The following is a 13930-nucleotide window of genomic DNA, read 5'->3' as shown; positions in this document are numbered from 1 at the left end:
CCAAAACATCAGAGACTCCACACCAGCCAGTATTCCCCGCTCCCCGCAGCGGAAGTGTGACGGAAACACACATGTGGAGCCACAGGAGGGACGGAACAACACCATCTCCGTACGAATAGGGTAAGATAGGGCAAGTTACATCTGAGCCATTCCCTGACTGTCCAATTTCAAACCCACTCCAAAAGGAGCTGTAAACATTTAGTTTTAACCAAAACATTTTCTCCACAGGTGCCATGTACATATAATTTTATGTTTTATTTATATATATTTTTTTACATTTTACTTTTACATTTTTCATCTTCCATTTTTTTGATCTCAGTTTATTTTGAAAAAAACACAAGCGCTCAATCATTTTTTATTAAGCTATTTCCAAATTTTGAGCTGCTAAAACAATACAGCGTGGACCATCAATCATTTTCCATAAATTAAATTAGTGTTGCAGTTTTTCAGTTTTTGGGCGTGCTTTCGCAATTTTGCTTTTGCTCGCAATTTTTGCTAATTTATAACTTTTGCAATCCTTACTGAATTTGCCCCTAAGAGCAGAGTTGCTGTTATTAATTATACAATGGAAATGTATGGTCAAAATGTAGATACTTTTTCTTAAAGTAGTAAAGAATAATACAGCATAATTAAAATAAAGATTATAATAAAGAGGGGAAATTATAAAAACAAGAACATTTTAATTCTCGGACGGTTTAAATGGCAAGTATAAAGTCATTAAAGGACCATTAAGATTGATGAGAATTGGGAATACTAATTTGAGGTATTATTTTGACCGTGATATCATAATTTTTTAATGGTAATAAACTAAAATTGATGCCGTTATTGTTCTTCAGATTATAACATATTGGTAAATAATGCTAATATCACCAGAGGTTACATAGAGTATAGTGTAAATAGAAAGTGCCGACAAATTTTGTATTTAAAATATGTATCATGTGCAAAAGATGACGTGTGACAAACAAAATAGACGATAAGAGGGCATGTTGTAAGATTAATCAGTGTGAACACGCTGTAAATAAATTATGTGACACAAGTGTAAAAAACAAGTTAGGAGCCCAAAGTGCTAAAAAAAAATTTTTGTAACATTAAAGCTAATTTATTAGGTCATGTGGTCGTGAATAGTGAAAAGTTATACCATGTAAATCCAGGTTATTTATTTAAAAGTGCATAATAAATATGAAAACATTATATAATATGTGTATCATAGCTGATAGTCTAAGTAGTTGAGTGTAGATAAGAGTGAAGTACCTAATAATCATTGGTGAATAAGACCTTTTGATTGAAATGTATGTTTAGTAGGTTACTTTATGTTCAAATGAATTATGTATGAATTGCATATTACCATATATGGTTCTAATTTAAAGGGTATTATTAGAAATTCTTTTAGTAGAGATAAAGAAAAGTTCCTCCGGGTTCTTAGATGAGGAAAACCCCATAAGTAATGTTTTCATTCATGCCTCGGGGATGAATAGTACCCAATTTGAAGATCCATTCACTCTCCTTTTTCAATAAGCTGTCGGTCATGTGGCACTTACAGCGATATTTTCTTATGCTATTTATTTCACTGTGAAATCCAACTCTAGTAATTGTGACCCTTATTACCACTGCAGAAATATTCATGCTTTTTTGTTCATTTGTGAACATACAATGTCCTCCTTCAAATATTCATCACCCAATAAGGAACAGTGACAATAGAGGCATACATAATATTTGCAGACATACCCCACTGGAGATGCCCAACCTCATCTGATCTTGGAAGCCAAGCAGTGGAGGGCCGGGTCAGTACATGGAGGGGAGACCACCTTGGAAGTCCCAGGTACTGCAATTTATCGCCGCCTGCTACACCTGTATGTCACAAATATAGAACAATATGAAGAAGGCTAACGCAATTGGCACCTCGGTTTTTGACCTATGATTCAATCCCCTGCAACAATTCTTCCCTATGGGATTTGTGCAGGACAAATGATGGTCATATACTTTTACAATACAAGGATACCACTCAAAAAATCCCATATTATTGCCTTCTATTGACCGTTACATTCCGGCCGATCATTTATTATAGCTTTCAGCTATAAAATTATTTATTTCAATTTAGATTTTCGCCTTGCTATTTACTGACACGTACCAGAAACATTGGAACTCCTTTTAATTTTAATGTGAGATAAAACATTTATGATCTTATCAGCTGCTTGTATTTGAACATAATAGTCCATCTGAAATAGAGTGCTCCCCACCAAGAGTCTTCTACTTTCTACTCTCCCTGGTAACATGACGATGTTATCAGAATGTTGACATTATGAGTAGGCTTAGAGTGTTATGGTTAGGCTGCGAGGGGGTGGAAGTTAGGCACTAGGGGGAGGATTATGGATAGGGAGGATTGTTACGATAAGGTAAGGCTGAAAAGGGGTGGAAGTTAGGCATTAGAGGGAAGGGTAGTGGTTAGGAATAGGGAAAGTGATTAGGGTACGGTAAGGCTGCGAGGGGTTTGGAGGTTAGGCATTAGAGGGAGGGGTAGGGATTAGGGAAAGGGAAGAATGCTAGGAAAAGGTAAGGCTGCAAGGAGGGGTGGAGGTTAGTCATTAGAGGGAAGGGTAGGGCTTAGGGATAGAGAAGAATGTTAGGCTAAGGTAAGGCTGCGAGGGAGTGGAGGTTAGGCATTAGAGGGGGGTAGGGATTAGGAATGAGGAAGAATGTTAGGATAAGGTAAGGCTGTAAGGGGATGGAAGTTAGGCACTAGAGGGATGGGTAGGGATTACGGAAGGCTGTGAGTGGGTGGGGGTTAGGCATTAGAGCAGAGGTTCTCAAACTCTGTCCTCGTGGGCCCACACAGTGCATGTTTTGCAGGTCTCCTCACAGAATCGCAAGTGAAATAATTAGCTCCACCTGTGGACCTTTTAAAATGTGTCAGTGAGTAATTAATACACCTGTGCACCTGCTGGGTTACCTGCGAAACATGCACTGTGTGGGCTCCCGAGGACCGAGTTTTAGAACCTCTGCATTAGAGGGAGCGTTAGGGGTAGGGATTAGGGATATGGAAGAAATACCGAAATGCTGGAGAATCGGTGGTCTGACCCAGAAATGCCGATCACATGACTACTGCGACCTGGAAGACGCAGATGGGTCTGCTGCACCTGTCATGAGTAAGTCCACGCTGGACCACCAGGATCCTATGTTGACATTCTAACATGTCGACATTTCAGCATTGTCTACTTGTCAATGTTGATGTTATCATTCTTTTGCTATTACTGGTTGTCCTTAGTGTTCAGGTGGCATGTGACTTTGCCCTGTGCTCCAGGTCTGACAATAGCTCAGTGTTGAAGCAGTTGTCTCCACCTGTATTATTGTCTCAGGTTGCCTATGAGGCTTTGTCCATTATCCCTGCTGGTATGTACAGCAGCTCAGAGCATTTTGTGACATGTACATTAATGACCGAAAGCTCTAGATCCGGTGCCGTGATGTGGCAGCCTAGTCTTTCCTGCAGATAACACTTATACAGTGCTCTTAAGCTGTTGTCTGGTGGCTCAGAGGACAGAAGAAAACATACAGTATTTGTTAGGAGGCAGTGAAATGTTGAAAATTCTTTCAAACTACAACATATTACTTTATTTTGAACTTTACGCCTAAAATGAAGCAGAGATTTGGAAATTTGTTTATGACTTTCTCGAAAAGGAGATAATGCAACAATTCTATTTAAAACATAAATAATAAAAATTGGAATATTAAGTAATATAAAAAAAAGTTAAATGTTCAAATAATAATAATAAAAATGAGGGTATGTTTAATTTACCCTGTTAGCAGTTAAATTACTGTACTTGAATTCAGTTTAGCGTAAAGATGCTTTTTTAATTTTTTTTGTTAATTATTAGGTTTGTCTTCACGGTACATACCTTATGAGTCTGCGCCATAGAGACTGCTTGCAAAATTGCAGGTGAATGACTACAGTGGGAAACTGCAGCAGTGTTTGTAGTAAACGGGTGTCACTCTGACTTTGTCCGCATGTTAAGCACAGATTAATTGTGGCTGCCTACCAATGTTTACTGTGAAGAATTCTTAGCACCACATAAAAGGAAAGCTGATATATAACATGTTAGGATTTACAGACTAGATGTGATGCTGCAAAGTAACCGTGTACATCTTGTTGGAATTCTGGTTGTACAATGTAAAACACTTAATCTTTCACAAAGCTTTGAGTTACCACAAACATAGCACAGAAGCAATCATTGCTCCGGCAGGCAGATCGCTCACTCCCTCATCAGCGTCCGATGTGGATGCACAGAGATTCCTCAGGGAGACAGCCACAGACGGCACATGGCAACTAATAAACTTTCCAGGCCTCCCATTTGAGTGACAGGCCACTAATTGTAAATGCTGTTCACTAGAGAGAACTGCCTGAATGTTTAAGTCTGCAGCAGTGCAAATCGGAGAGATTTCATTCAGCAAATAGTTCCACAATTAAAATGTTAAATGTGCTCTACGTAGTGTTGTTGCTTTAAAATAAGTTGGATATCATTACATTTTAATACAGGTTGAGTATCCCTTATCCAAAATTCAAAATCACACATTTTTTGTTCCCCTACTGAGATAATGGCACATATATAAATATATTATATATCTATATAATATATCTATATATACACATAATATATAATATATATGTCATTATATAAATATTATATTACGTAAATTGTGTTTATATGTCATCCTTAGGTTCAATTGTGTGGTGACGAACAAAATTTGCTACTGTTTGTCCACATACTCTATAGTTGACAACCACCAGCACTGGTTTTGCCTATTACATTGACCATAAATCATTTTAATTGGTCCTGGACCACCAATCCAAGGCACCCCTTCAAGTGCTGAAGCACCCCAGGATGCCTAGGCACACAGTTTGAGAACCACTGAGCTAGCCCAAACCTTTGCTTTGAGCTGGTGCAAGTTTCGATGGTGGGTCCAATGGTTTCAACTAAAGACTCACAAAGTGGGATAGTTGCTACGGAAGCTGCCGAAATAGGGCGTCCCTGCCCTTTGGCATTCAGACACACAGTGGTACACCGGAGGAAGGACTAATTCAGGTGCAGCAGCAGCAGCATGTGGCTCAGAATCAGTCCTATTATCTAAATAACTTATCTGTGCAGAATACAATTACAGGATTATATTTTGTCTGCTTTTGGTAATTAGAATGTGTTTAGTGCAAACACAATTTCAGCTTCTTATTTGATGCTCTTATTTGCCACTTGAGCGGCTTTGGGCTTCTGGTTTGGAATTGAAATGGCAAGCTTCACCGGGGTAGGATCTAGATAATTATTATTTTATTGGATAGTAAGGAAAAATAAAAATAAAACCTAATAATACCATAAACGGGTTAGAGTGATGCCAGCATATTCACTCTCCATGTATTCACATATGTCTCAGACATAAAGGTCATTTTGTATCAGATTCTGTAGTCGTTTCTGCGACTTTGTTAATGCTAGTATAAAAAGCCCTTCATCTGGTGTATAGCTGTGCATATGACTGTGCAATAGCTGGGAGTCCCACTTTGAGTGGCTGCAATCAGAACCATCAGACTTGCAGCTGCTCCATGCTATGTGCAGAATTTCCATCAGAGTATAGGGTCTAATTCAGATCTGATCGCAGCAGCAAATTTGTTAGCAAATGGGTAAAACCATGTGCACTGCAGGGGAGGCAGATATACAGTTGCAAGAAAAGTATGTGAACCCTTTGGAATTTCCTGGATTTGTGCATAATTTGGTCATAAAATGTGTTCTGATCTTCATCTAAGTCACAACAATAGACAAACACAGTCTGCTGAAACTAATACCACACAAATAATTATATGTTCTCATGTTTTTATTGAACGCATCATGTAAACATTCACAGTGCAGGGTGGACAAAGTATGTGAACCCCTAGTCTGTTGACTTTTCCAAGAGCTAATTTGAGTCAGGATTCAGCCAACCTGGAGTCCAATCAATGAGACGAGATTGGAGGTGTTGGTTAAAGCTGCCCTATAAAAAACACACACCAGTTTTGAGTTTGCAATTCTTAAGAAGCATTGCCTGATGTGAACCATGCCTCGCAGAAAAGAACTCTCAGAAGACCTACGATTAAGAATTGTTGACTTGCATAAAGCTGGAAAGGGTTACAAAAGTATTTCTAAAAGCTTTGATGTTCATCAGTCCACGGTAAGACAATTTGTCTATAAATGGAGAAAGTTCAGCACTGTTGCTACTCTCCCTAGGAGTGGGCATCCTGTAAAGATGACTGCAAGAGCACAGCGCAGAATGCTCAATGAGGTGAAGAAGAATCCTAGAGTGTCAGCTAAAGACTTAAAGAAATCTCTGGCACATGCTAACATCTCTGTTGACGAATCTACCATACGTAAAACACTGAACAAGCATGGAGTTCATGGGAGAATATCACAGAGGAAGCCACTGCTGTCCCGAAAAAAATTGCTGCCCATTTGAAGTTTGCAAAAGAGAACCTGAATGTTCCACAGCACTACTGGCAACATTTTCTGTGGACAGATGAAACCAAAGTTGAGTTATTTGGAAGGAACACACAACAGTATGTGTGGAGAAAAAAAGGCACAGCACACCAACATCAAATCCTCATCCTGACTGTGAAGTATGGTGGAGGGGGCATCATGGTTTGGGGCTGCTTTGCTGCCTCAGGGCCTGGACAGATTGCTATCATCAACGGAAAAATGAATTCCCAAGTTTATCAAGACATTTTGCAGGAGAACTTAAGGCCATCTGTCCACCAATTGAAGCTCAACAGAAGATGGGTGATGCAACAGGACGACCCAAAGCACAGAAGTAGATCAATAACAGAATGGCTTCAACAGAAGAAAATACGCCCTCTGGAGTGGCCCAGTCAGAGTCCTGACCTCAACCCGATTGAGATGCAATGGCATGACCTCAAGAGAGCGATTCACACCAGACTACCCAAGAATATTGCTGAACTGAAACAGTTTTGTAAAGAGGAATGGTCCAAAATTCCCCCTGACCGTTGTGAAGGCCTGAAATGCAACTATAGGAAACGTTTGGTTGAGGTTATTGCTGCCAAAGGAGGGTCAACCAGTTATTAAATCCAAGGGTTCACATACTTTGTCCACCCTGCACTGTGAATGTTTACATGGTGTGTTCAATAAAAACATGAGAACATATAATTGTGTGGTATTAGTTTCAGCAGACTGTGTTTGTCTATTGTTGTGACTTAGATGAAGATCAGAACACATTTTATGACGAATTTATGCACAAATCCAGGAAATTCCAAAGGGTTCACATACTTTACTTGCAACTGTAACATGTGTAGAGAGAGTTTGATCTGGGTGGGGTGTGTTTAAACTGAAATCTGAATTGCAGTGTAAAAATATAGCAGCCAGTATTTACCCTGCACAGAAACAAAATAACCCACCAAAACCTAACTTTCTCTGCACGTGTTATATCTGCCCCCCCGCAGTGCACATGGTTTTGTCCATTTGCTTATAAAGTTGCTGGTGTGGTCAGATCTGAATTAGGCCCATAGTTTCCAATGTACACAGTTAAGCGTCTCATTCTGAAACCACCTTGTGGCACGCCCGCAACACTGTGTTATAATTAGTGATGTGCACCGGAAATTTTTCGGGTTTTGGGTTCGGTTCCGCGGCCGTGTTTTGGGTTCGAACGCGTTTTGGCAAAACCTCACCGAATTTTTTTTGTCGGATTCGGGTGTGTTTTGGATTCGGGTGTTTTTTTCAAAAAACCCTAAAAAACATCTTAAATCATAGAATTTGGGGGTCATTTTGATCCCATAGTATTATTAACCTCAATAACCATAATTTCCACTAATTTTCAGTCTATTCTGAACACCTCACACCTCACAATATTATTTTTAGTCCTAAAATTTGCACCGAGGTCGCTGTGTGACTAAGCTCAGCGACTCAAGTGGCCGACACAAACACCTGGCTCATCTAGGAGTGGCACTGCAGTGTCACGCAGGATGGCCCTTCAAAAAAATACTCCCCAAACAGTACATGACGCAAAGAAAAAAAGAGGCGCAATGAGGTAGCTGTGTGACTAAGCTAAGCGACCCTAGTGGCCGACACAAACACCTGGCCCATCTAGGAGTGGCACTGCAGTGTCACACAGGATGGCCCTCAAAAAAATACTCCCCAAACAGCACATGACGCAAAGAAAAAAAGAGGCGCAATGAGGTAGCTGTGTGACTAAGCTAAGCGACCCTAGTGGCCGACACAAACACCTGGCCCATCTAGGAGTGGCACTGCAGTGTCACGCAGGATGGCCCTTCAAAAAAATACTCCCCAAACAGCACATGACGCAAAGAAAAATGAAAGAAAAAAGAGGTGCAAGATGGAATTGTCCTTGGGCCCTCCCACCCACCCTTATGTTGTATAAACAGGACATGCACACTTTAACGAACCCATCATTTCAGCGACAGGGTCTGCCACACGACTGTGACTGAAATGACTGGTTGGTTTGGGCCCCCACCAAAAAAGAAGCAATCAATCTCTCCTTGCACAAACTGGCTCTACAGAGGCAAGATGTCCACCTCATCATCATCGTCCGATTCATCACCCCTTTCACTGTGTACATCCCCCTCCTCACAGATTATTAATTCGTCCCCACTGGAATCCACCATCTCAGGTCCCCGTGTACTTTCTGGAGGCAATTGCTGCTGGTGAATGTCTCCACGGAGGAATTGATTATAATTCATTTTAATGAACATCATCATCTCCACATTTTCTGGAAGTAACCTCGTACGCCGATTGCTGACAAGGTGAGCGGCGGCACTAAACACTCTTTCGGAGTACACACTGGAGGGAGGGCAACTTAGTTAGAATAAAGCCAGTTTCTGCAAGGGCCTCCAAATTGCCTCTTTTTCCTGCCAGTATACGTACGGACTGTCTGTCGTGCCTACTTGGATGCGGTCACTCATATAATCCTCCACCATTCTTTCAATGGTGAGAGAATCATATGCAGTGACAGTAGACGACATGTCAGTAATCGTTGGCAGGTCCTTCAGTCCGGACCAGATGTCAGCATCAGCAGTCGCTCCAGACTGCCCTGCATCACCGCCAGCGGGTGGGCTCGGAATTCGTAGCCTTTTCCTCGCACCCCCAGTTGCGGGAGAATGTGAAGGAGGAGATGTTGACAGGTCGCGTTCCGCTTGACTTGACAATTTTCTCACCAGCAGGTCTTTGAACCTCTGCAGACTTGTGTCTGCCGGAAAGAGAGATCCAACGTAGGTTTTAAATCTAGGATCGAGCACGGTGGCCAAAATGTAGTGCTCTGATTTCAACAGATTGACCACCCGTGAATCCTGGTTAAGCGAATGAAGGGCTCCATCCACAAGTCCCACATGCCTAGCGGAATCGCTCTGTTTTAGCTCCTCCTTCAATGCCTCCAGCTTCTTCTGCAAAAGCCTGATGAGGGGAATGACCTGACTCAGGCTGGCAGTGTCTGAACTGACTTCACGTGTGGCAAGTTCAAAAGGTTGCAGAACCTTGCACAACGTTGAAATCATTCTCCACTGCGCTTGAGACAGGTGCATTCCACCTCCTTTGCCTATATCGTGGCCAAATGTATAGGCTTGAATGGCCTTTTGCTGCTCCTTCATCCTCTGAAGCATATAGAGGGTTGAATTCCACCTCGTTACCACCTCTTGCTTCAGATGATGGCAGGGCAGGTTCAGGTGTTTTTGGTGGTGCTCCAGTCTTCTGTACGCGGTGCCTGTACGCCGAAAGTGGCCCGCAATTCTTCTGGCCACCGACAGCATCTCTTGCACGCCCCTGTCGTTTTTTAAATAATTCTGCGCCACCAAATTCAAGGTATGTGCAAAACATGGGACGTGCTGGAATTTGCCCAGATGTAATGCACGCACAATATTGCTGGCGTTGTCCGATGCCACAAATCCCCAGGAGAGTCCAATTGGGGTAAGCCATTCTGCGATGATCTTCCTCAGTTGCCGTAAGAGGTTTTCAGCTGTGTGCGTATTCTGGAAAGCGGTGATACAAAGCGTAGCCTGCCTAGGAACGAGTTGGCGTTTGCGAGATGCTGCTACTGGTGCCGCCGCTGCTGTTCTTGCAGCGGGAGGCAATACATCTACCCAGTGGGCTGTCACAGTCATATAGTCCTGAGTCTGCCCTGCTCCACTTGTCCACATGTCCGTGGTTAAGTGGACATTGGGTACAACTGCATTTTTTAGGACACTGGTGAGTCTTTTATACTGTATAATAATAACGGACCTGGTGGACACTGTCAGCAGACTGCTAAACTAGTATGAAGAAAAAAAAAACTCACCACAGGTATACAATGTAGATGGATGGAGGATGGATAGTATAGTATTATATTACTTATGGACGACGAGTGCACTGACGACACAGAGGTAGGTACAGCCGTGGCCTACCGTACTGCTATATATATATATATATATATATAATATACTGTATAATAATAATAACGGACCTGGTGGACACTGTCAGCAGACTGCTAAACTAGTATGAAGAAAAAAAAGCCACCACAGGTATACAATGTAGATGGATGGATACTATAGTATAGTATTATATTACTTATGGATGACGAGTGCACTGACGACACAGAGGTAGGTACAGTCGTGGCCTACCGTACTGCTATATATATATATATATATATATATATATATATATATATTATACTGTATAATAATAACGGACCTGGTGGACACTGTCAGCAGACTGCTAAACTAGTATGAAGAAAGAAAAAAACACCACAGGTATACAATGTAGATGGATGGATAGTATAGTATTATATTACTTATGGACGACGAGTGCACTGACGACACAGAGGTAGGTACAGCCGTGGCCTACCGTACTGCTATATATATATATATATATATATATATATATATATATATATATATAATATACTGTATAATAATAATAACGGACCTGGTGGACACTGTCAGCAGACTGCTAAACTAGTATGAAGAAAAAAAAAGCCACCACAGGTATACAATGTAGATGGATGGATACTATAGTATAGTATTATATTACTTATGGATGACGAGTGCACTGACGACACAGAGGTAGGTACAGTCGTGGCCTACCGTACTGCTATATATATATATATATATATATATATATATATATATATTATACTGTATAATAATAACGGACCTGGTGGACACTGTCAGCAGACTGCTAAACTAGTATGAAGAAAGAAAAAAACACCACAGGTATACAATGTAGATGGATGGATAGTATAGTATTATATTACTTATGGACGACGAGTGCACTGACGACACAGAGGTAGGTACAGCCGTGGCCTACCGTACTGCTATATATATATATATATATATATATATATATAATATACTGTATAATAATAATAACGGACCTGGTGGACACTGTCAGCAGACTGCTAAACTAGTATGAAGAAAAAAAAAGCCACCACAGGTATACAATGTAGATGGATGGATACTATAGTATAGTATTATATTACTTATGGACGACGAGTGCACTGACGACACAGAGGTAGGTACAGCCGTAGCCTACTGTACTGCTATATATATATATATATATATATATATATAATATACTGTATAATAATAATAACGGACCTGGTGGACACTGTCAGCACACTGCTAAACTAGTATGAAGAAAAAAAAAACCACCACAGGTATACAATGTAGATGGATGGATAGTATAGTATTATATTATATTACTTATGGACGACGAGTGCACTGACGACACAGAGGTAGGTACAGCCGTGGCCTACTGTACTGCTATAGATATATATATAATATACTGTATAATAATAATAACGGACCTGGTGGACACTGTCAGCAGACTGCTAAACTAGTATGAAGAAAAAAAAAGCCACCACAGGTATACAATGTAGATGGATGGATACTATAGTATAGTATTATATTACTTATGGACGACGAGTGCACTGACGACACAGAGGTAGGTACAGCCGTGGCCTACCGTACTGCTATATATATATATATATATATATATATATATATAATATACTGTATAATAATAACGGACCTGGTGGACACTGTCAGCAGACTGCTAGACTAGTATGAAGGAAAAAAAAGCCACCACAGGAGTGTTTTTCAGGCAGACAAACGTATACTGGACTGGTGGTCACTGTCAGCAAAACTGTGCACTGTACTCCTGCTATAACTGCTCCCCAGTCCCCACAATTAGGCAGTGTGAGCAGTGCACTCAGCACAGATATATGCAGCAGTGCAGCACACTGAGTGAGCACAGATATGGTGGAGCGTTTTTTTCAGGCAGAGAAACAACGGATTAAACTCACTGGTGGTATTATAATCAAAACCCTGCACTGTACTCCCTAACAGCTGCTCCCCGTCCCGAATCCTACCCACAATTATAACTAAGTCACTCAGTCTTTTCTACTATAACGGAGAGGACGCCAGCCACGTCCTCTCCCTATCAATCTCAATGCACGTGTGAAAATGGCGGCGAAGCGCGGCTCCTTATATAGAATCCGAATCTCGCGAGAATCCGACAGCGGGATGATGGCGTTCGGGCGCGCTCGGGTTAACCGAGCAAGGCGGGAGGATCCGAGTCGCTCGGACCCGTGAAAAAAAAGGTGAAGTTCGGGCGGGTTCGGATCCCGAGGATCCGAACCCGCTCATCACTAGTTATGTGTCCGTGAGTTGGAAGGTCTTCATTAGTCTGAATAGACAGCTCTCAATCACTGCCTATTGACACCGAATACATTCCATGGAACTTAATTGATCTGCGACTGTGTGAGCACACCACGGGGTAAATTTACTGAAATGGGAGATCTATTTAAGATGGGATGTTGCCCATAGCAACCAATCAGATTCTACTTCTCATTTATCTAGCACCTTCTAGAAGATAATACCTGGAATCTGATTGGTTGCTATGGGCAACATCCCATCTTAAATAGAACTCCCATCTTAGTAAATTTACCCCCACATGACTCGTATACCTTACAACTTTTGAGGGATTTAGTTGCACACACAGTCACAAAAAAACTGCCAGATTACATGTACATCATTATTGCGACTGACTCAGAATGACCTAACACGCTTACTCTCTGTAAATGTTAAGGGAGTAATTAAAATAAGGATTGCACCCCAGGTAAAAATCTTGCTGTTTGATTCTGAATCTATATTTTATGGGTTTTGTTGGACTGATTTTGTATGACTGCTTCTCCATTGCACTTCTACCTGCTTGTTCTTTGTTCCTAGTCATAATTATAGCCTTTGTCCTCATTCAAAGTGAAAATATGAAGTAACTCAAAGCAGTCAGACATTTACTTTCATAAAGAGTCATTATAGAACCCAAAAAAGTCCACATATGCAGTGCTCCCTTACATGCACAAAAGGGCATGCTTTTTCATCATACTTTTTCAAAGTGCAACACCCATTTCACGGTCTTTGGTACTGATCCCTGAATATACTATAATCTGTGCCTAGTTTTGTGCATGCATTTGAAAATACACACGGTGATTATTCAAAGTACAACCTACTAACACTTTAGGGTCACCAATGCTATTTCAACTTTTTGGATTTCTCCTTGGATAATGATTCCTTTGAGCTCCATTTTTGTCTTCATTTATCATTCAGGGGACATTGACATTGCATTAATTGCAGCTGTCACTTTTGTGTATTTGTATTTATTTATTAAATTGTTCAAAGATTAGCGTTTATCCAGAAATGTGCTTTCCTTCAGAAGTGTAGCGCTTACCAAACAGAATAGTCGAGGACCAGTAGCGGATCTTGCCACGGGCAATCAGGACTTTTGCCTGGGGCGCCGCCTTTCCGGAGTGCGCTGCACCATGGCAAGATCTGCTACTGTGCCCCCCGCTGTGTCCCCCGCTGTGAAGGGAACCAGACGCTACCCATCTAGTTTCCCTTCGTGGAGAGGACCTTTGACCGCACAGCATT

General features: G+C 41.2%; 1 protein-coding gene and 1 pseudogene across 4 annotated transcripts in view; both read left to right on the top strand.

The window, feature by feature from the left end:
- DENND1A (DENN domain containing 1A) overlaps positions 1 to 13930 on the top strand; it is a 1299692-nt gene that overhangs the window by 722492 nt on the left and 563270 nt on the right. The window lies entirely within an intron of this gene.
- On the top strand, positions 1712 to 1831 carry LOC134953907 (5S ribosomal RNA; annotated as a pseudogene).

This window comes from Pseudophryne corroboree, chromosome 8, assembly GCF_028390025.1.
Source record: "Pseudophryne corroboree isolate aPseCor3 chromosome 8, aPseCor3.hap2, whole genome shotgun sequence".
Lineage (NCBI taxonomy): Eukaryota > Metazoa > Chordata > Amphibia > Anura > Myobatrachidae > Pseudophryne > Pseudophryne corroboree.
Note: the sequence above shows the minus strand (reverse complement) of the source record. Positions and strands in the feature narration are given on the sequence as shown.